The sequence below is a fragment of the Periplaneta americana genome, chromosome 9, assembly GCF_040183065.1.
Source record: "Periplaneta americana isolate PAMFEO1 chromosome 9, P.americana_PAMFEO1_priV1, whole genome shotgun sequence".
Taxonomy (NCBI): domain Eukaryota; kingdom Metazoa; phylum Arthropoda; class Insecta; order Blattodea; family Blattidae; genus Periplaneta; species Periplaneta americana.
The window spans coordinates 155,753,254-155,776,671 of record NC_091125.1 but is presented as its reverse complement, the minus strand read 5'-3'; the positions used below and the strand labels follow the sequence as shown (position 1 = coordinate 155,776,671).

The following is a 23,418-nucleotide window of genomic DNA, read 5'->3' as shown; positions in this document are numbered from 1 at the left end:
TTCCGATTACGTGATAGTAGCTAGTCTCTACCAACACGTGTGATGCTGTGGTGTGTGCGCTAAAAATGCTGCGAGTTTGTGAATTTCCTTGTAATTGTTAATTTGTGCAATTATCCACCAATGAATGGAAGTGAAAACATATTTGGACAATTTAGGAAACTCAGTTTACAAGAACAGATAATTGCTATACGAAAGAGAAGGCTAATTCTAACACTACCTGGTGTTACATGTATGCATGTAGGCTAATTTGTAGAATGTTTCTCTCAAGAAGGTGTCATTTTGCGCTGTTAACTTCTTTCCTCCTCTTAAGAAATATGCAGGAGCCGCCACTGAGTACAATAGTTTGTCTTCTGTAACATAATACGGGCCAAAAATATTGTAGAAATTAAAGATTAACTAATAAGTGAAATGTAACATTCCTTCCTTCTTTATCTTTACATCTGTGTGCATTGCTGCAATTAAAAATAGCACACGAACTAAACCTGTACTTATTCATCTCAACCAAGCAAATGGCCGCCCGTCGGCTGTTCAATTTGGGAGCATAACACTAGCGCCAGTGAGCGGTCTAGCGGTTATTTAGTAAGTCTATGCTCCAAGACAACAATTCTAGTGACGGTGTTATATGATCGAATTTTCTAATGTTACAAACGAAACGAACGCAGATATTGTGAGCACGCTGTAGTCTATGAGCAAGATCAGTATTTAGATTCGTGAATAAAGAATCGCAATAATCGAAGTGGGGCATCACCAAAGTTTGGATCAGGTTCTTTTTAAGGCTTAGAGTCCCGTCGACCAAAGATATATCACCTCAACAATTAATTTTAGATCATACTGTGGTCATCCAATGGATAAATCGTGGTTTTACAGAAAAAAGAATACTCGGGAAGAAACATTACTCTTTCATAATAATATCGCTTTTAAGCAAGCTTTGACTCCGTAATATTTATTCCGCATTAAAAAATCTGACACTGCTTTCTGTGCGGACACCTAGGAGATTTAAATCATATACTCTTTGGATGTGTAAGACATGTAGCAAATTACGGCAAACTTTTACGCTAAATATATAAAGTCGTGGGAATGGAATATTCAGGCTTTAACAACAACAGTACAAAATAATGCAGTTTTCATAGCTAAGACATTAAAACGACATAGCCTACTGATAACGGATTTCTCATACTTTGAATGGACGCGAATAACAGTTGGTACAACTGATAGTGCGTCGATAACAGTGATCTCGTCAATAAAGTAACAGAATAATAGATGTACAGTGAAAGCAGGGTTGCCATACGTAAGACTACAGTCGTACGCATATGACTCTTTTGACTAATTGTACGAGGTACGACAGAACTCTATGTTGTACGCAATTTTGTACGACTTTTACTGAAGGGACAAAAGTGCAAGTGCAAGTCATAATTTGTTACCTTCAGCTCTAGGTTTCATGTACTGCGTGCTTATGTCAAAGTAATTCCGAGTTCGAAGATCTGCAAACTTCCTTATGGAAGTATTTTATCAATGAAATAGTACCGCAGTAGGATTAAAAAGTCTAAAAGCACCAACATAATAGCGGTGTCGGATTTGAGTCAACTGCTAGGTGGATTAATTTGATGTATACCTATAATTTTATTGTCAGCTGTCGTCAGCCAAAACCAAATTTCTGCTGACTTCCAATACAATAATTTTTGTTTCTGACCAAGCTTCTTACAGACTTGACAGTGTTGATGAAGAAATGGTGATTTGTTAAATGCTAAATATCATTGTAGATATGAACTATAATTATTAATATTCTTGATTGGATGAAAAAATAGATGCTGATTTATTTGAATGCTAAATGTCGCTGTCGATGTGACCAATACCTATGAACCACTTTTTGATGTGTTTTATGTGAAATATGTTCGTACCATAGACATATGATTACCATTGTTCGTACGCACTATCTTCTCCCACTGCCACCAGGTTGTCTTTTCGACATTTCTGGTCTTCTCTCCTGGCCGAGGCTTAATTGTAACCCACTTCTGAGGTTGGGGTGCCTGGAAGGCGGAGTGTACATTACCCCGATGATGTGATAGGATGATTATGATAATGTGGTGCCAGGAGAGGTCTTAAATCTAACTTAACATAAATTCCAGACCATGGACGAACACAGGAATAATCCCCTTTAACCGGGAATCGAACCCGGGACTCGAACCCGGGACCTCACGAACTATAGCCAGAAGCTCTGACCACTAGACCATGAGGCTGGTCACGCACTAACTATAAAAAATAGTATGGAATGTACGACAATTTTATGCTGAAGTACATTTTTCATAAGTTGGCACGACGGTAGCATTTCCGTTATGTCGCAATCAGAATAAAGGTGTTGGAGAGAAGTGAGAAAGCTAAGAAGAATAAAGAAGATTGTTGCTTGAAGGGATGACATTTATCGGCCGAAACTGGAATGGTTCAGTGTGGTTGATAGATTCTTTTGGGAACTGTAACAGCTTCAAGAAAATCATTTTCAAATATGGTAAATTAGACCTGCTTATTTTATTATGTTTACATTGCGAATTATGATGATTCTTTAGACCATTTTCCACTACTGTAGTTATGCCGCTTTTGCACATAATTTGTATATCAATGTCTTCAAGATAAGAAACAACTCGTCAAAAGTAATGCTAATATGTAATAATTGTCTAAATACTAAATTCGGTAGGAAACATTGGTTAATATAATATGGTATAATCCAATAAACTGTTGCCAAGGCGAACTGTTATGGCGGACGCGCGCAAAGCTACTACGTAAATCAAATTAAGCATGTATGCATGGGAGCCAAGACTACACTCCTTAGCGATGAGAGAAAAGCTGCCATCATGTATTTGAAAAGGTAATAAGTTGTAACTGTATTACAGACAGAACACCAGAGTCGCAATGGCACTATGCTTTCAGCTCAAGATACCCGTACGGCAAAGAACTGTACAACAAACAAATTATTACCCGGGTTCGAACCCCGAATAAATGCAATTCCAAAAAATATGTATGAGTATGACAGATATGCAAATTGTCGCAAAACCAGATCATATAATCCCCAATGACAGGAAACGAAATACACTGAGAGCACATAGAGTGGACTGAGAGGACAGAGCGTAGACTGAGAGGACATAAAGTGGACTAAGAATTCAGACAGGGGAATATGAGTACAGAGAGTGTACTGGTTTGACTGTGAGTGGTCTGAGAGGAAGCAGATGGGACTGAGAGGACAGAGAGTGGACTGAGAGGAAGCAGATGGGACTGAGAGGACAGAGAGAGGACTCACAGCTCAGAGATGGGACTCAGTGGGCAGAGAATGGACTCAGAGGACAGACAGTGGACTGAGAGGAACCAGATGGGACTAAGATAGAGAGAGAGAGAGAGTGGACGGAGAAGACAGAGTAGACTGAGAGGACATAGAGTGGACTGAGTGGACATAGAGTACAGTGAGAATTCAGAGAGTGAACTGGTGGTACTGTGAGCGGACAGAGAAGAACCAGATAGGACTGAGAGGAGAGAGAGTGGGCTCAGAGCACATAGAGTGGACTGAGAGAACAGAGAGTGGACTGAGAGGACATAGAGTGGACTTAGAGCACATAGAGTGGACTGAGAGAACAGAGAATAGATTGAGAACACATAGACTGGACTGAGAGGACAGAGAGTGGACTTAGACCACATAGAGTGGACTGAGAGGACAGGGAGTGGACTCAGAGCACATAGAGTGGACTGAGAGGACATAGAGTGGACTTAGAGCACATAGAGTGGACTGAGAGAACAGAGAATAGACTGAGAACACATAGAGTGGACTGAGAGGACAGAGAGTGGACTTAGAGCACATAGAGTGGACTGAGAGGACAGGGAGTGGACTCAGAGCACATAGAGTGGACTGTGAGGACATAGAGTGGACTTTGAGCACATAGAGTGGACTGAGAGGACATAGAGTGGACTTAGAGCACATAGAGTGGACTGAGAGAACAGAGAATAGACTGAGAACACATAGAGTGGACTGAGAGGACAGAGAGTGGACTTAGAGCACATAGAGTGGACTCAGAGCACATAGAGTGGACTGAGAGGACATAGAGTGGACTGAGAGGACAGAGAGTAGACTGAAAGGATATAGAGTGGACTGAGAGGACATGGAGTAGACTGAGAGTATATATTGTGGACTGAGAGCACATACAGTGGACTGATATGACAGAAAATGGACTGAGAGCACATAGAGCGGACTGAGAGGACAGAGAGTGGACTGAGAACATAGAGTGGACTGAGAGGATAAAGAGTGGACTTAGAGCACAGAGTGGACTTAAAGCACATAGAGTGGACTGAGAGGACAGAGTGGACTTAGAGCACATAGAGTGGACTGAGAAAACAGAGAGTGGACTGAGAAAACAGAGAGTGGACTGAGAGGACTTAGAGCACATAGAGTGGACTGAGAGGACAGAGAGTAGACTGAAAGGATATAGAGTGGACTGAGTACATATTGTGGACTGAGAGCACATACAGTGGACTGATATGACAGAGAATGGACTGAGAGCACATAGAGCGGACTGAGAGGACTGAGAGTGGACTGAGAGAACATAGAGTGGACTGAGAGGATAAAGAGTGGACTTAGAGCACATAGAGTGGACTGAGAGGACAGAGAGTGGACTTAAAGCACATAGAGTGGACTGAGAGGACAGAGAGTGGACTTAGAGCACATTGAGTGGACCGAGAGAACAGAGAGTGGACTGAAAGGATATAGAGTGGAGTAAGACGACATGGAGTGGACTGAGAGTACATAGAGTGGATAGAGAGCACATAGAGAGGACTGCGAGAACAGAGAATGGACTGAGAGGACATAGAATGGACGTAGAGCACATAGAGTGGACTTAGAGCACATAGAGTGGACTGAGAGGACATAGAGTGGACTGAGAGAACAGAGAGTGGACTTAGAGCACATAGAGTGGACTGAGAGGACAGAGAGTGGACTGAAAGGATATAGAGTGGAGTAAAACGACTTGGAGTGGACTGAGAGTACATAGAGTGGACAGAGAGTGGACTTAGAGCACATAGTGTACTGAGAGGACATAGAATGGACTTAGAGCACATAGAGTGGACTGAGAGGACAGAGAGTGGACTCAGAGAACATAGAATGGACTGAGAGAACAGAGAGTGGACTGAGAGGACATAGAGTGGACTGAGAGAACAGAGAGTGGACTTAGAGCACATAGAGTGGACTGAGAGAACAGAGATTGGACTGAAAGGATATAGAGTGGAGTAAAACGACTTGGAATGGACTGAGAGTACATAGAGTGGACAGAGAGCACATAGAGAGGACTGAGATCTCAGAGAATAGACTGAGATCACATAGAGTGGACTGAGAGTACAGAGAATGGACTGAGAGCACATAGAGTGGACTGAGAGGACAGAATGGACTCAGAGCACATAGAGTGGACTGAGAGAACAGAGAGTGGACTGAAAAGATATAGAGTGAATTAAGACGACATGGAGTGGACTGAGAATACATAGAGTGGACTGAGAGGACAGAGAGTGGACTTAGAGCACATAGAGTGGACTGAGAGGACAGAATGGACTCAGAGCACATAGAGTGGACTGAGAGAACAGAGAGTGGACTGAAAAGATATAGAGTGAATTAAGACGACATGGAGTGGACTGAGAATACATAGAGTGGACTGAGAGGACAGAGAGTGGACTTAGAGCACATAGAGTGGACTGAGAGGACAGAATGGACTCAGAGCACATAGAGTGGACTGAGAGAACAGAGAGTGGACTGAAAAGATATAGAGTGAATTAAGACGACATGGAGTGGACTGAGAATACATAGAGTGGACTGAGAGCACATAGAGTGGACTGAGATGACAGAGAATGAACTGAGAGCACATAGAATGGACTGAGAGAACAGAGAATGGACTGAGAGCACATAGAGTTGACTGAGAGGACATAGAGTGAACTTAGAGCACATAGATTGGACTGAGAGAACAGAGAGTGGACTGAGAGGACAGAGAGTGGACTTAGACGACAGAGAGCGGACTGAGAGGACAGAGAGTGGACTGAGAGCACATAGAATGGACTGAGAGAACAGAGAGTGGACTGAGAGCACATAGAGTGGACTGAGATGACAGAATGAACTGAGAGCACATAGAGTGGACTGAGAGAACAGAGAGTGGACTGACAGCACATAGAGTTGACTGAGAGGACACAGAGTGAACTTAGAGCACATAGATTGGACTGAGAGAACAGAGAGTGGACTTAGAGCACATAGACGACAGAGAGCGGACTGAGAGGACAGAGAGTGGACTGAGAGCACATAGAATGGACTGAGAGGACATAGAGTGGACTTAGAGCACATAGACTGGACTAAGAGGACATAGAGTGGCATAGAGTGTACTAAGAGGACATAGAGTGGACTGAGAGGACAGAGTGGACTGAAAGGTATAGAGTGGACTAAGAGTACAAGGAGTGGACTGAGAGTACATAGAGTGGACTGAGAGTACATAGAGTGGACTGAGATGACAGAGAATGGAAAGAGAGCACATAGAGTGGACTGAGAGAACAGAGAGTGGACTGAGAGCACATAGAGTGGACTAAGAGGACATAGAGTGGCATAGAGTGTACTAAGAGGACATAGAGTGGACTGAGAGGACAGAGTGGACTGAAAGGTATAGAGTGGACTAAGAGTACAAGGAGTGGACTGAGAGTACATAGAGTGGACTGAGAGTACATAGAGTGGACTGAGAGCACACAGAGTGGACTGAGATGACAGAGAATGGACTGAGAGCACATAGAGTGGACTGAGAGAACAGAGAGTGGACTGAGAGCACATAGAGTGGACTGAGAGGACATAGAGTGTACTTAGAGCACATAGAGTGGACTGAGAGGACAGAGAGTGGACTGAAAGGTATAGAGTGGACTAAGAGTACAAGGAGTGGACTGAGAGTACATAGAGTGGACTGAGAGTACTTAGAGTGGACTGAGAGCACACAGAGTGGACTGAGAGTACATAGAGTGGACTGAGAGCACATAGAGTGGACTGAGAGAACAGAGAGGGGACTGAGAGCACATAGAGTGGACTGAGAGGACATAGAGTGTACTTAGAGCACATAGAGTGGACTGAGAGGACAGAGAGTGGACTTAGAGCACATAGAGTGTACTGAGAGAACAGAGAGTGGACTTAGAGCACATAGAGTGGACTGAGAGAACAGAGATTGGACTGAAAGGATATAGAGTGGAGTAAGACGACATGGAATGGACTGAGAGTACATAGAGTGGACAGAGAGGACTGAAAGAATATAGAGTGGACTAATAGGACATAGAGTGGAGTAGGAGGACATAGAGTGGACTAATAGAATATAGAGAGGACTGAGAGGACATAGAGTGGACTGAGAGCACATAGAGTGGGCCGAGAGCGCATAGATTGGACTGAGAGTGGCATATGAGTACATACGGTGTCCCTACATTTTTACGGCACACTACTTTTGAAATATATCACTAATCAGTCTAATAGTTCTGTATGTAGCTCAGTTGGTAGAGCAGGGGACAACGGACTGGAAAGTCCGGGATTCGATCCTAGCTGGTGACAGAAGTATTTCTCGTTGCCAAACTTTCAGAACGGCCCCTAGGTTCACTCAGCCTCCTATAAAATTGAGGACCGTGTCTTTCTCGTGGGTAAAAGGCGGTCAGAGCGTGGTGCCTACCACACCACCTCATTCTATTGCCGAGGTCATGGAAAGCAAGTGGCTTTACCTCCATGCCCCCCGCCCAAGTGCCTTCATGGCATGTTACGGGGATACCTGGGATACCTTTGCCTTTTTACTGTACATAACTCTCCCCTCGCTTGGAAAGGAATAGTTTTGTATTGTGGCCTGCGGTACTGAAACTGCAAAATATTAGTGTGCTCTTTAGAGGTGGGGAAAAAATAACGTAAGTTATTTTGGAACTGTTCCAAAAAGTAACAGCACCTTGGAACACTATGTTCCAGAATAACAGTGTTGCTCTGACCTAGTACGAAATACTTGCGGTTACAAATACTCGTTTCACTTTGGAACTACATTATGACAACGCCTGTTCCACAGAACGGAACATGTTTGGTACAATTGAAAGCAGTGACGCCAACTTTTGAAAAACAGTAGGTGGGCTCAAACATTTGACGAGCCTTAAGTTAAATAAATCTCGCAACACGATAAATTATTGGGTGGGCTCGGATTCCACGAGGCCATATAAGTTGGCGCCACTGTTTGAAAGCAGAATTAGGAATCCTTTCGTCGTACTGAAATAAATGTTGGAAACTAAAGTAAAAGATAAATAGTAAAGATACGAAGATAGCCTTTAAAAATGTACACATTATCTTGGAACTGATGTTAATTAAGTATAGGATTCTATCAAATAACATAATATCTGTATTATAGGAACTACATTGTGAATTTCATTAAATTTTATCAATGGAGATGAAAATATGTAGGTTATGTTTTATTTCCAAATATTTTACAGTTTTAGTTTCATTACCAATTCTTGAAATTAAACTAAAATCTGTTGAAACATGACTATTATTGAAGTTCTTTTGTTTAAAAAAGTACAACGGTAAATTTTCATATTTCATTACAATGAGATTATTATTCTTCATGACGGTACATTATTAATATGAATTTTAGCACTGCCAAAATTATTATAGCTTTTATTTACGCATTTTTGGAGAAATTGAACACTACTGTGACCTTCAGCTAAGCAGGAAAGGAAGAATAGGTTAGGTTTTATTTACCACTGGGATCCATTTCGATTTCGTGGCCAATTTACAAATAATTTAAAATTACGTTACATTTCCTGCTTCGAACAAACCTGATCTACGAATTCAATTTAGCATTAGAAATGATTTCATTTCCAGGAATTCACATCTCGACTCATCATGACATCGTACTGCATCACAAGTATGTGATCATCAGACGTCGGATTCTAGGGCAAATGCCTATTTTGTTTCTTTAGGAGAAAAGTAAAAATAATTATTAATATTTGTGTTTCATGGAAATTGAAAGGTATTCAAAGAGTTTTATAGTGCCCTAAAATGCCCTAAAACGGTTATTAGAGCCTAATTTGTTAATATTCGCCTAAAAATGCCTAACTCACTGTAAAGTTTCGCATTTTACTTCTATTTTTTATAATTTATACATGCACTCACTGCGAAATTTAAGGCATTTAAAAAGTGGAAAGTTTGCTTCACACCGGCCATGAAACCATTGATAAAGGAAACAAAATATTTTGAATCTCACGACACTCGCAATAGATTTCACCGAATTTAACGTTTGGAGGCATAAATGCCGACAAAGAACCAACCTTAGTTTTGAAGCAGGCAACAATCACAACATGTGCTGCTACCGATTCAGAGATATACTATACTATAAAAATGACTGTTTTCGGTCTGAAACCGATTAGCTGTACTGCCCTTCAGAGTGTCATAAAACCACAATTTTTGGAGAAAGAGTGTTTTTGAAATATTTATGAAAAGTCGTAAAACTGCGAATTAGTAGGGTAAACCGTTACAAAATATTTAAAAGAATGGCCCTCCTAGTGTTAACACTACCAGGAAATGCAACAATAAGTGGAACTTTGTATTTTTGTCCAATTGAATCTCAATAACAACGGTTCATTTGAATGCTCGTTAACAGTTGCTCTTTCCCTCACCTTATTTGTGTTGAGAAGTTTTGAGCGGTAGGACGTTTTCCTGTGAAGTTTAACGCGATAATGCCGAAAAATATAAGTGCAAAATCTACATTGATCCGGCAATGGCTAACAGAATATTCAGAATTCACTTATGATGGAAAAATAATATTCTGCAAGATTTGTAGCAAACAGGTATGTAACAATAGTTGAAATATATAAATTCTATCAATTTTAATGAGTAGGCCTATAATATTTATACATTGACTGAGCTATCCTGAGGTATAATTCGTTTTAAGACCACTACACTTTAACCTTTTAAATTCCCATAGTCAAAGTATTTGCAGGTCATTAAAATTTTGATTGTTCGAACCCACTAACTTTGTGATAGAAATACGGCAATACAACAATTAGGATTTTATTTTAATTCAGTTTACTTTACATTTTTTAGATTTCGCAAGAAAAGAAGTGCCACCTAAAGCAGCATGTGCAAGGAGCGCCTCATAAGGCTAAAGCTCAGCAGAAAAATCAACTGCAACAAACTTTACTAACACAGCCTACTTCATCCAATCTCAGCAGCAATTTCTATGCTGATTTAACCAGAGCGTTTGTTGCTGCTAACATTCCCTGGAATGCAATTGAAAATCCGGTTTTAAGACAGTTTTTACAAAAATACTGCAAACAAAATATCCCATCTGAGTCGACCCTAAGAAAAAAATTACTTAGACAGAATATACAATGAAACTTTAGCTTCCATTCGGGAGGATATAGGTGATTCTTACATATGGGTCTCTGTGGATGAAACCTCAGATCCTATGAATAGGTATATAGCAAATATGGTAGTAGGAAAACTTAGTCCTGATGGACCTTCGATTCCACACCTCGTATGTGTTAAGGAACTTTCGAAAGTGAATAACCAAGCCATTGCTTATTTTGTAAATAAAGGCCTACAGTCTTTATACTCAGGTAATATAGACGATTCTAAAGTTCTGTTGTTTTGTACTGATGCTGCCTCATACATGGTTGCTGCAGCTCCACTTCTTAAAACATTTTATCCTAACCTCACGCATGTAACCTGTCTAGCACATGGCCTTCACAGGGTTTCTGAAACAATCCGGAATGAATTTCCTCTTGTCAATTCGTTTATTTCTAACACAAAAAAATGTATGATTTGAGGCTTTCTCGGCGTTGGTTCGCTAATATGTTTTCGCGGGATATCAGCCGAGTTAAGATTTTGGAATGCTCCAAGCTTTCGACTGCTATCTCTGCAGCCATCTTCAGGGAAGTGATGTCCGAACAGAAAGTCGAAAGGTTATACAGATGTGGCTGTCTCAGGTGAAGCGGGATTGGTTGGCGGATCGGCCAATCCGGGGCCGGGAATTGTCATCGCTCGTAAGCTCCGCCCCTCCCGGGATTACTGCGTGAAGTTTGGCGGGCGGCGAGCCCTGTTCCGCCGGTTGGAATCGGTTGCCGTCCTCGGTCCGTGATCTTCATGACCTTGATTGTAAGAGGGCCTGAGTTGGTCTAAGGCCGGTGTCCATGCCTGACTGAGCTGGAGTCCACTGTCTCTGTTAAAGTTGTTTTTCTCCAGCTTGATCTCTATGGCCTCCTTGATTGTACGATCCCAGTAGTGGCTTGATTTGTTAATGACCTTGGTGTGGTCAAACAGTATTTTATGCTCCTTTTCTATGCTGTGTTGCGCCACTGCAGATTTTTCCGGGTAATACAGCCTCAGGTTCCTCTTATGTTCTTTGATTCTGTCTTCTACTGTGCGGCCAGTCTGCCCTATGTATACTTCGCCACACTCGCATGGAATCTTGTAAATCCCTGGAGTCCTTAAGCCCTGACTGTCTTTAACCTGACGTAGATGACTCCGGATTTTGCTCTGTGGTTTATGGATGGTTTTGATATTAACCTTATGGAGGATTCTGCTTATTTTGTGTGACACGCTCCCGCAGAATGGAATGAAAGCTTTCTTTGTCGGTTCTTGCTTGCTGTCTAAGTCTATTGTGTTACATCTCGTGGTAACTTGTTTGAGGGCTTTGCTGATGTCTCTCCGGCTGTAGTTGTTTTGTTGTAGTGTTCTACGAAGATGGTCCATTTCTGCAGGCAAGTTGTTGATATCGGAAATGACTATGGCGCGATGTAGTAGACTAGTCAGGACGGACTTCTTCTGCGAAGGGTGGTGGAGGCTGAGTGCATTCAGGTACAGATCTGTGTGCGTCGGCTTTCTATACACGCCATGTCCGAGAGTACCATCTGCTTTCCTGTGTATTGCTATTTTCTTCCCGACTTCCTGGCAACAGCACATATTACTGCTTATACTACACCCAGTTTATATAATTATATACATAGTCTAACTTGTATATGTTATTATTGTCACATAAAACCATGTGTTTTTCACTCCAAAGGCATAGCTAAGACAGAGTTATCACTAGCACTAGGACTTTCATTCCACTACCACCACCGCCATCATCTCATCTGCACTTACTCGAATTATTTCGTCCATAGATGACTCGCACTGTTACAGAGGCAGGTGGCAAGTTTGGAGGTACTCGCTCTCTCAACCATTTCTCTAAGCTGGAGGAATTCATTTCTTGGTGGTAGTCACCAGTAGTTGAGCCACCTTTATAATTGAGGAGACCACCATCAAGAAATCAGTTTCGAAACCTATATCTACTATTATTAACCTTTTTGACTTGTTTCCTTCTAACATCTTATCTTTTCTGCCACCAATTTTTGGAAATTCAAATCGGTGTCTATCGATGACTCATAGAGACAATTTGTCTTTGCTCTGCTCTAAAGCGTTTAACTTTTGTCATATTCTTGCAACGAAAATCAATAATGTTCGGTCGTCCTCGAATGAGTCTTCGATCTTGTAATAGCTTCCACAGATATCTCATGCTTTTAGTATAGTATAAAAACATAACATTTTGCTATCTCGCTTCCTTCTAAACGCAAACTGTGACCTTGCATAGAGGCAGAGATTTAAAAAGGTTCTTTACAGACTATGGAGCGGCAATGTTTTTTCAACGGATGATATACCCAACTGAATGTTATCTGTTATCTCAGCTCGGCATATCGCACTCATAGGTCGAGAGGTTACGGTCTCCCAGTCCCTCAACATCTCTCTCAGAAGCATCTACTAAACCCTGCCCTACAATACTATACGCTTTTGCTAGACGTGACTAGTGGTATAGACCGTTGTTCCTAGCAAGAAATTCATGGTTGTAACTTGTGTAGAAGCGCCTCTGATACTGAAATTGAAAAATAATTTCTGTTACAGCTGTGTAAGACTATACAGAGCATTATTCCATTAAAACTCGATTTTGAAAAATTGTAACATACCCAGCATCTGCTCTAAAAGGGTGAGGGAAACCCTGGAAAAATCGTCAACCAGTCAATTTGTCCCACACACGATTTGAACTCTATAGGGAATAATACAGTTAAGAATCTGTTCAACTACAAGTTTTCCTTGCCAAAACTCACGAACTAATTATTTCCTATATACGGAATTTACTACTTGCACTGCATCTAAGTATTAGGGTGGTATTAATTTAATTTAAGACCTTACTTCGCTAATCTTCCTCAGGAGCAAAACGAGCTTGTTCTTTTTGCGACGAAGCTCTGAAATGTATTAATAAAAACTATCTGCGGGATTTCAATGCTAAAGTAGGACGGGAGGATATTTTTAAACCAACAATTGGAAAAGAGAGCCTGCACGTAAGTAGTAATGACAATGGAGTTAGGTTAGTCAACTCTGCCACATCAAACAATTTAATAGTCAAGAGTACAACATTCCACCATAAGGCTATACATAAATATATGTGGACTTATCCAGACGGAATGACACATAACCAGATAGATCACATCTTGGTAGATAAAAGAAAGCACACTAGTATAGTAGACATTCGAATTTTCAGGAGGGCAGACTGTAATTCTGACCATTATTTGGTAATTGGAGAATTAAGAGAAAGACTATCAGTAGCCAAGCGAGTAGAGCAACAAGCTAATATTAGTAGATTCAAATTTTTCAAATTAAAGGACGAGGAAACTAAGCAACGTTATCAGGTTGAAATTTCAAATAGGTTTGATGCTTTAGCAACTGCTGACGAAGCTGAGGAAGAGTGAGATGTTAATAGCGTGTGGGACAATATCCGAGATGTATGATTTGAGGCTTTCTCGGCGTTGGTTCGCTAATATGTTTTCGCGGGGTATCAGCCGAGTTAACTCGGCTGATATCCCGCGAAAACATATTAGCGAATATCCGAGATAATATCAAAATTACAGCTGAGCAGAGCATAGGTTATCATGAAACTAAGAAAAAGAAACCATGGTTTGATGAAGATTGGTGCATTGTAGTAGATAGAAGGAAACAGGCAAAATTGAAATTCTTACAGGATCCAATTGTGGAGAATAGAGATAATTATTTCACTGAAAGACGGGAAGCAAGTCGTACACTTAGGAATAAAAAGAGAGATTACTTGAAGGAAAAACTGAATGAGGTAGAAACAAATAGTAAGAATAAAAACATTCGAGATTTATATAAGGGTATAAGGGAATTTAAACGGATATCAGGCAAGGGTAAACGTGATCAAGGATGAGACTCTCATTCAATCCTGAACAGATGGAAAAACTATTTTGAGCAACTACTAAATACACATAGGCCAAATAGAAATGATCAGGACGAAATTCAAATACAAACTGCTGAGCCATTTATACCGGAACCCACACTTTCTGAAATCGAAATTGCGATAGGAAATCTGAAAAAGTACAAGTCTCCAGGTATTGATCAAATTCCAGCAGAATTAATACAAGAGGGTGGAAGGGCATTATCTAACGAAATTTATAAACTTGTACTTGCAATTTGGGAAAAGGAAATTGTACCAGAACAATGGAAGGAGTCCATAATCGTGCCTATTTTTAAGGAGGAGGACAAGACTAACTGTAGTAACTTTCGAGGAATATCACTTTTATTGACGTCGTACAAAATTTTGTCGAATATCCTTTTGAGAAGATTAACTCCATATGTAGATGAAATTATTGGGGATCATCAGTGCGGTTTTCGGCGTAATAAATAGACTAATGATCAGATTTTCTTATTCGACAGATATTGGAGAAAAATGGGAGTATAAGGGTACAGTACACCAGTTATTCATAGATTTCAAAAACGCGTATGACTTGGTTAAGAGAGAAGTTTTATATAATATTCTTATTGAATTTGGTATTCCCAAGAAACTAGTTCGATTAATTAAAATGTGTCTCAGTGAAACATACAGCAGAGTCCGTATAGGCCAGTTTCTGTCTGATGCTTTTCCAATTCACTGCGGGCTAAAGCGGGAAGATGCACTATCAGCTTTACTTTTTAACTTCGCTCTAGAATATGCCATTAGGAAAATTCAGGATAATAGACAGGGTTTGGAGTTGAATGGGTTATATCTGCTTCTTGTCCAAGCGGATGACGTGAATATGCTAGGAGAAAATCCACAAACGATTAGAGAAAACGCGGAAATTCTAGTTGAAGCAAGTAAAGCGATAGAGTTGGAAGTAAATCCCGAAAAGACTAAGTATATGATTATGTCTCGTGACCAGAATATTGTACGAAAGGGAACTATAAAAATTGGAGATTTATCTTTCGAAGAGGTGGAAAAATTCAAATATCTTGGAGCAACAGTAACAAATATAAATGACACTCGGGAGGAAATTAAACGCAGAATAAATATGGGAAATGCCTGTTATTATTCGGTTGAGAAGCTTTTGTCATTTAGTCTGCTGTCAAAAAATGTTAAAGTTAGAATTTATAAAACAGTTATATTACCGGTTGTTCTGTATGGTTGTGAAACTTGGACTCTCACTTTGAGAGAGGACCAAGATTAAGGGTGTTTGAGAATAAGGTTCTGAGGAAAATATTTGGGGCTAAGAGGGATGAAGTTACAGGAGAATGGAGAAAGTTACACAACGCAGAGCTGCACGCATTGTATCCTTCACCTGACATAATGAGGAACATTAAATCCAGACGTTTGAGATGAGCAGGACATGTAGCATATAGAGTGTTAGTTGGGAGGCCGGAGGGGAAAAGACCTTTGGGGATGCCGAGACGTAGGTGGGAAGATAATATTAAAATGGATTTGAGGGAGGTGGGATATGATGATAGAGACTGGATTAATCTTGCTCAGGATAGGGACCAATGGCGGGCTTATGTGAGGGCGGGGTTCCTTAAAAGTAAGTAAGTAAGTATCGGAGCTTGTTCCTACTGTACGTGCTGTAGCTTGCTCACATAGTTTGCTTCACCTCGCGTGGGAGTTCGTATCAGTAGAGTCGTCGGTCGAGGTCAGTCAAGCCACAACAAGCGATACCGGCACGTGTATTTCGATCGAAAGAATTATTGATTGAGCTATGAATGACACGGAGGCTGATGTTTAGAAAAAAGGGAAATATTTATTTCTGTTTATGGACTTCATTAAGCATTTTACAGTTATATTTCAGAAGCCAATGTTACCGAATTGGTGGCAAAAATAAATCCGCCGCATTTGCAGAAATTAGAAATATCGAAAAAAGGGTTAGGGTGCCTATAAACATACTTATTTACTTACTGGCTTTTAAGGAACCCGGAGGTTCATTGCTGCCCTCACATATGCCCGCCACAGGACCCTATCCTGTGCAAGATTAATCCAGTGTCTATCATCATATCCCACCTCCCTCAAATCCATTTTAATATTATCCTCCCATCTACGACTCGGCCTCCCTAAAGATCTTTTTCCCTCCGGTCTCCCAACTAACACTCTATCTGCATTTCTGGATTCGCCCATACGTGCTACATGCCCTGCCCATCTCAAACGTCTGGATTTAATGTTCCTAATTATGTCAGGAGAAGAATACAATGCGTGCAGTTCTGCGTTGTGTAACTTTCTCCATTCTCCTGTAACTTCATCCCGCTTAGCCCCAAATATTTTCCTAAGCACCTTATTCTCAAACACCCTTAACCTATGTTCCTCTCTCAAAGTGAGAGTCCAAGTTTCACAACCATACAGAAGAACCGGTAATATAACTGTTTTATAAATTCTAACTTTCAGATTTTTTGACAGCAGACTGGATGATAAAAGCTTCTCAACCGAATAATAACACGCATTTCCCATATTTATTCTGCGTTTAATTTCCTCCCGAGTGTCATTTATATTTGTTACTGTTGCTCCAAGATATTTGAATTTTTCCACCTCTTCGAAGGATAAATCTCCAATTTTTATATTTCCATTTCGTACAATATTCTGGTCACGAGACATAATCATATACTTTGTGTTTTCGGGATTTACTTCCAAACCGATCGCTTTACTTGCTTCAAGTAAAATGTCCGTGTTTTCCCTAATCGTTTGTGTATTTTCTCCTAACATATTCACGTCATCCGCATAGACAAGAAGCTGATGTAACCCGTTCAATTCCAAACCCTGCCTGTTATCCTGAACTTTCCTAATGGCATATTCTAAAGCAAAGTTAAAAAGTAAAGGTGATAGTCAGGGAAAGGATTTATATGTAAATACATATTTACTTATAAAGCTAATATAATTTATATTTTGCATTATCTTTATGTTTCACAATGTGTAGGGTTGAAAAATCCTACTTTTATTTTCCATATTTTTCCATATTTTAGAGTTTAGTACATATTTTCGTTAATTTCCATATATTTTCCATATTTCATATAAAACAGTCCATATTATATTAGGTTTAACAATAAAACAAAACAAAATTCCATTAACTTTTAAAAATACATTTCAACAATAGAGATTTAAACACATGTTCAGTAATCCCTTTAACATCAGAGTTATTTGAAAATTAGCAGTCCTATCAACAATGGGAAAGTAAGTTACAAAACTGTATTAATTTAATTTAAAATTTTTAACAGACTTCAGTTGTGCAGCTCAACAGTTAAATGCCAGTCAGAGTACACATAGGTTCAGTTTTGTAAATCATACTATAAAGACGGTAAATATGCCAAAAGTACGTCATTCAGTCAATTTAAAATCAAAACTAACAAGTTACATTTCAGAATTTAAAGAAGATGGTTTATCAACTGACAATAAAATATTATTTTGTAATTTGTGTCAGTGTGCAGTATCATTTACACAAAAGTTCCTGGTGCAACAACACATTACAACTAGTAAACATCAGGCCAACAAACAACTAAATTCCAAGCAGAGACAATTGTTTTTAACACAACCAACAACATCGAATGTAAGATCTGAGTTTAACATCGACCTGTGCCGTTCTCTCATCTCTGCTGATATTCCTCTCTACAAACTAAAGAATAAGGTCTTCAGGGAATTCCTTGAAAAATATACTCAACATACAATCCCGGATGAGTCAACACTTAGGAAGACGTATGCTCCATCCATCTACGATGAGACAATACAGAAGATAAGAGATGAAATTAAAGATAGTTCAATTTGGGTTTCCATTGATGAGACTCCCGACAAAGAAGGTAGACTTGTTGGTAATGTAGTTATCGGTTTGTTAAGTGAACAATATTCTGAACGAATTCTTTTACATTGTGATGTTCTAGAAAAGTGCAATAACAAAACTATAGTTAAACTGTTCAACGAAGCTATGGGTATCCTGTGGCCAAAGGGTATTATGTACGATAATGTGTTATTCTTTATTAGCGATGCTGCCCCTTATATGGTCAAAGCTGGACAAGCATTATCTGTTGTATATCCTAAATTGACTCATTTTACTTGTGTGGCGCATGCATTTCATCGTGTGGCAGAAGTGGTCAGAGACAATTTCCCTAAAGTAGATTTGTTGATTTCATCAGTGAAAAAAGTATTTCTCAAAGCTCCCAGTAGAGTTAACGTGTTGAAAGAAATGTACCCTGAAATTCCATTGCCACCAAAGCCAATTTTAACTAGATGGGGTACATGGCTAGAAGCAGTTGAATATTATGCCGAACATATAGACTCTATTAACAATGTTCTCCTTGCATTGGACTCTGAAGATGCAGTCTCAATTGATACTGCGAAAACAGTTACCTGTGACATAAGTGTGAAGAATGACTTAGCTCACATTCAGCATACATTTTCATGCATCATAAAAACGCTCAAAAGTCTCCAAAATAGGCACCTTTCACTATCTGAAAGTTTTGAAATTATAAATAGTACTGTGGAACAACTGAATCGTGGTAGAGGTAAAGTTGCAGATGCAGTAAGAGCTAAGGTGGACACTGTACTTTCAAAAAACCCTGGATATGAAGAACTACAAAAGGTTGTTGCTGTGATGAGTGGTGAATCAACAGTGAAGATTAACTTGGACTTATCCCCAGCAGACATTGTGAAATTGAATTATGTACCAGTTACTTCTTGTGACGTCGAACGCTCTTTTAGTCAGTATAAATCTATCCTCAGAGACAATAGAAGAAGATTCACTTTTCAGCACTTGAAAGAAATGTTTGTAACCTATTGTTATGGTAACAGACAATAAAAATTGTGTTTTGTTGAAACTACATTGGAAGATAAGGTACGTCCATTATATTTTTTGTTTAGTTTGATTAAAATGTACCAATATTTAACGTACATAGTCATTTTTTTATAATTTTAAGTCCATATTTAATTCCATATTTTGGTAAAAATCCATATTTAATTCCATATTTTGGTAAAAATAACTACATATATATTTACATATTTCATATATTTTTAGTCCATATAAATCCGTTCCCTGGTGATAGTGCATCTCCCTGCTTTAGCCCGCAGTGAATTGGAAAAGCATCAGATAGAAACTGACCTATACGGACTCTGCTGTATGTTTCACTGAGACACATTTTAATTAATCGAACTAGTTTCTTGGGAATACCAAATTCAATAAGAATATCATATGATACTTCCCTCTTAACCGAGTCATATGCCTTTTTGAAGTCAATGAATAACTGATGTACTGTACCCTTATACTCCCATTTTTTCTCCACTATCTGTCGAATACAAAAAATCTGATCAATAGCCGATCTATTACGCCTAAAACCGCACTGATGATCCCCAATAATTTCATCTACTTACGGAGTTAATCTTCTCAAAATAATATTGGACAAAATTTTGTACGACGTCAACAAAAGTGATATTTCTCGAAAGTTACCACAGTTGGTTTTGTCCCCCTTTTTAAAAATAGGTACAATTATGGAATTCCATTGTTCTGGTACAATTTCCTTTTCCCAAATAGCAAGTACAAGTTTATGAATTTCGCTATATAATGCACTTCCACCCTCTTGTATCAATTCTGTTGGAATTTGATCGATACCTGGAGACTTGTACTTTTTCAGATTTTCTATCGCAATTTCCACTTCTGAAAGCGAGGGTTCGGGTATAAATGGCTCAGCAGTTTGTATTTCAATTTCGTCCCGATCATTTCTATTTGGCCTATGTACATTCAGTAGTTGCGCAAAATAGTTTTTCCATCTGTTTAGGATTGATGGAGAGTCTGCAAGCAAGTTACTAATATTATACTATTATTAATATTAGTTTCTATCTTGGCCATAAGTCGCCAATCTCATATCTTACACACAAAATATATCACGAGTCGCCACTGCGCTATCACTAATCTCATCGACACTAAATAACCTCGTAGTTGATACAGCGTCGTTAAATAACCAACTAACCAACCGACCAACACTACTAAAACATTGGGCATTTCCATTTTCATTAAGCAGCAGAGTCAAAAGCAACTGTTGAAATTAGATGTCCACTGCCTAAAATAGTCAGGTGAAACACATTTAAGTGTCCACTGTCAGGAGAAAAACATTAAGTCATCAACATCTCTCATTAATTTAATATAAATAACACAAAAAATTAACAATTAGTAGTTTTTCTGCAAATTATAACTAATATAGATATATAGTGATAACTGCAATGAAAATTAGTTGAAATGTTCGTAAATATAGTGGAAAATACAGTGTGCGTATCAACGAATTATTCTATCGCCTTCATCTCAAAACTATGATTTTCGACTTAGTGTGTTTCACCTGTAGGTCGACGAGCGGTAGATTAGTTATAAATTATTTCACTTGTAATTATTTATTTGATCATTTCTAATTTATAGGGTAGAGTAGCATAAATCGCACCGCTTCCTAAATGGCACCACTGCTAGTTTAAAACAAGTTACTATAGTAGTGTAGCATCTAGTGGTATTGTTACAATCTACCATATGAACTTCCACCATGTCACTTGATTTCTGCCACTTCTTTGTGCTAGCAACGTGGTGATAAGAGTATTTAATATAATCGCTCAGGTGGATGTATATTTAGCTAACATTTTGTAACTAAATAACGGATTTGTATGCAAAGGAATCCATAATCTTAAGATGTTATTGGTTAAAAGAAATATTAAAGAACATTTAACTTAGTACGATTTTCGAACATGTGGTGTTTATGGGCTAGAATGAAGGAAATAATAACTTATGACGTAGTTTCTCAATTCGCACCACTTTGTAGGTGCCTAATTCGCACCGGTGCGATATGAGCAACTGTAGCAATTCTAGCCGTACAAAAGAAGGCCCAAAAATTTTAACTGAACGAGGAATGCTGCAGGTGGTTGCAATATCAAGTGGTGAAAAGGGCGTTAATACAACAAGTGTTTGTTGTACAAGCGCACCAGATATTTTGTGCCACCTGTGATAATTTTTAAACGTCAAACAGTGCATCCTTCATTATCAGCTGGTGTTCTTCCAGGATCGTTATTTGTTTGCTCTGATTTAGGTTACATCAACAGTGAACTATTTGTCGAATAGCTCAAACATTTTATTTGCCACTCAAACCTGCCATAGAAAAAAGTGCTAGATTATCTCGGGAAAATGATGTGGTCCTATTTCAGCTTCCTCGTCATAATACTCAGAAACCCAGCCTTTAGATGTTTCTATCTTCAAACCATTTCATACAGCTAAATCATGAAGCAGTTCTTAGGTGGCTTCGAGATAATCGTGGAGAAAAGGTGACGCAGTTTACAGTTTGAACTGCCTGGTGAAGCACATGGCAAATGTGTAACAATAAAAAACGCATTCAAGAAGTTTAAATGTTAGGTAATTTATGCTCTATTTTTTCAATTTTATTTGAAGATGCGTTAGTCTCTTTCATTAATTTCAATAAACTTGTAATTTGCATTTATTATATTATTCATATTGAATACTGTTCAATATGTTCAATATTAAAAGCTTTCCTTCATCCTGTTCCCTGCAGTTAAAGAGGTGCGATTTAAGAAACCGCAGGTGCTATTTAGGAAACTAGTTGCCTAAATGGCACTACTGAAAAGTGTTTCGAAAATGTCATTCTACTTAAAAAATATTAAATCAAATTCAAGGATTCTTTTTTTACATGAAAGGTAAATGTTCTGGGAATGTATTTCTGTAAAGGAATGCAGAAAATAAAAATTGTATTGTTCAATAAAAATTATAAATGCTAAAGTGGTGTGATATAGGCAACCTTACCCTACATGATATTGTTTGAACTACTTATATTTCTTCTTCTTTGTCATATCTATATTTCAATATTGAACCTCCGAACACAAGTGTTACTTCAGGGAAGTGAATTTATTTAACTTAATTTTACGTCTTAATATTTAATGTGTTCAGAATGTTTAATTTATATAAAAGTTTTAGCATACCATGCTATTCTTTCGCTTTTATGTACTACAATTTCAATCGTAAATTGTTCATCCTCTTGTTACATGTTATAAGTAGGCTTCGAATGTTTATGACAAAAAAAAGAGATATCATCTGCATGCAAACATGAATTTCAAAATGGCAAAATGACCTCAAAATAAAATATGATCAAACATATGGATATTCATTCATTCATTCATTTATTTTATTCCATAGATCTTACATGAGCAATGAAGCTTTAAGATGTGGAACATGTCAACATTTTACAATATTACAATTACAATTTTTACAAATTTTTATAGTTTTACAATTTAGTAATTTCCTACAATTTTTACAATGTTGTACAATTTTTTTACATTTTGGCGAGATGTAGTGAGATGAGATGAGGTCCGAGGATTCGCCAAAATATTACCCGGCATTTGCCTTTTCGGTGGGGGAAACCTCGGAAAAACCCAACCAGGTAATCAAATCAAAGGGGGTAATCAAATCAAAGGCGTTGATGCCAAGGACTCGCCATAGACCATCCGGCTTCAGTCCCACGGCTGTGGAAAACCTCGGAAGAAACCAAAGTCCAAAGGGGGATCCAACCCAAGCCCGAACGCAGCTCCGGAACAGCAGCCCAGCGAGTCTGCTGACTGAGCTACATCGATGGCTCTACTAAAAGTATACAATACATAGCCAATCAGATTATTAAATTTACAAACGCAAACGATCATTCATAAGTTGAGCTATATTATAATACAAAACAATTTAATTAAATTTAAGGCATAAACAATTCAACCAGTTGTGATATACAGAAATTGATAATACATATCATGCAAACTACTTAAAATTACAAACACAAACAATTTATCAGTAGAGCTATATAGATTACTATTCAATTTAAAGCATATACAATTCATCGGCCAAAACTATACAAATATATACAATACAAAGTAGCATACTTTCATTAAGCTATACAAATTTGTGCAATTAATATCAAGTAGATTAATTCAATTTATAATCATAAACAATTCATCAGTTGAGCTATATGCTATCTTTTAATAAGTGCTTAATTAAACATAGTTACTATATTCATTGAACTGAATTTCATTATTATTATTATTATTATTATTATTACTACTACTATTAGACTTACTT

At 38.6% G+C, this 23,418-nt stretch overlaps 1 long non-coding RNA gene across 2 annotated transcripts in view; it reads left to right on the top strand.

Moving 5' to 3' along the window:
• The first annotated feature begins 2,325 nt into the window (after positions 1–2,325).
• Positions 2,326–23,418, top strand: part of LOC138706654 (uncharacterized) — a 74,425-nt gene continuing 53,332 nt past the window's right edge. The window contains exon 1 of one of the 2 annotated variants that reach the window (XR_011334040.1): positions 2,326–2,503. This is a non-coding gene — a long non-coding RNA (uncharacterized lncRNA). The remainder of the gene's footprint in view (positions 2,504–23,418) is intronic. The other variant, XR_011334041.1, reaches the window with a different exon arrangement.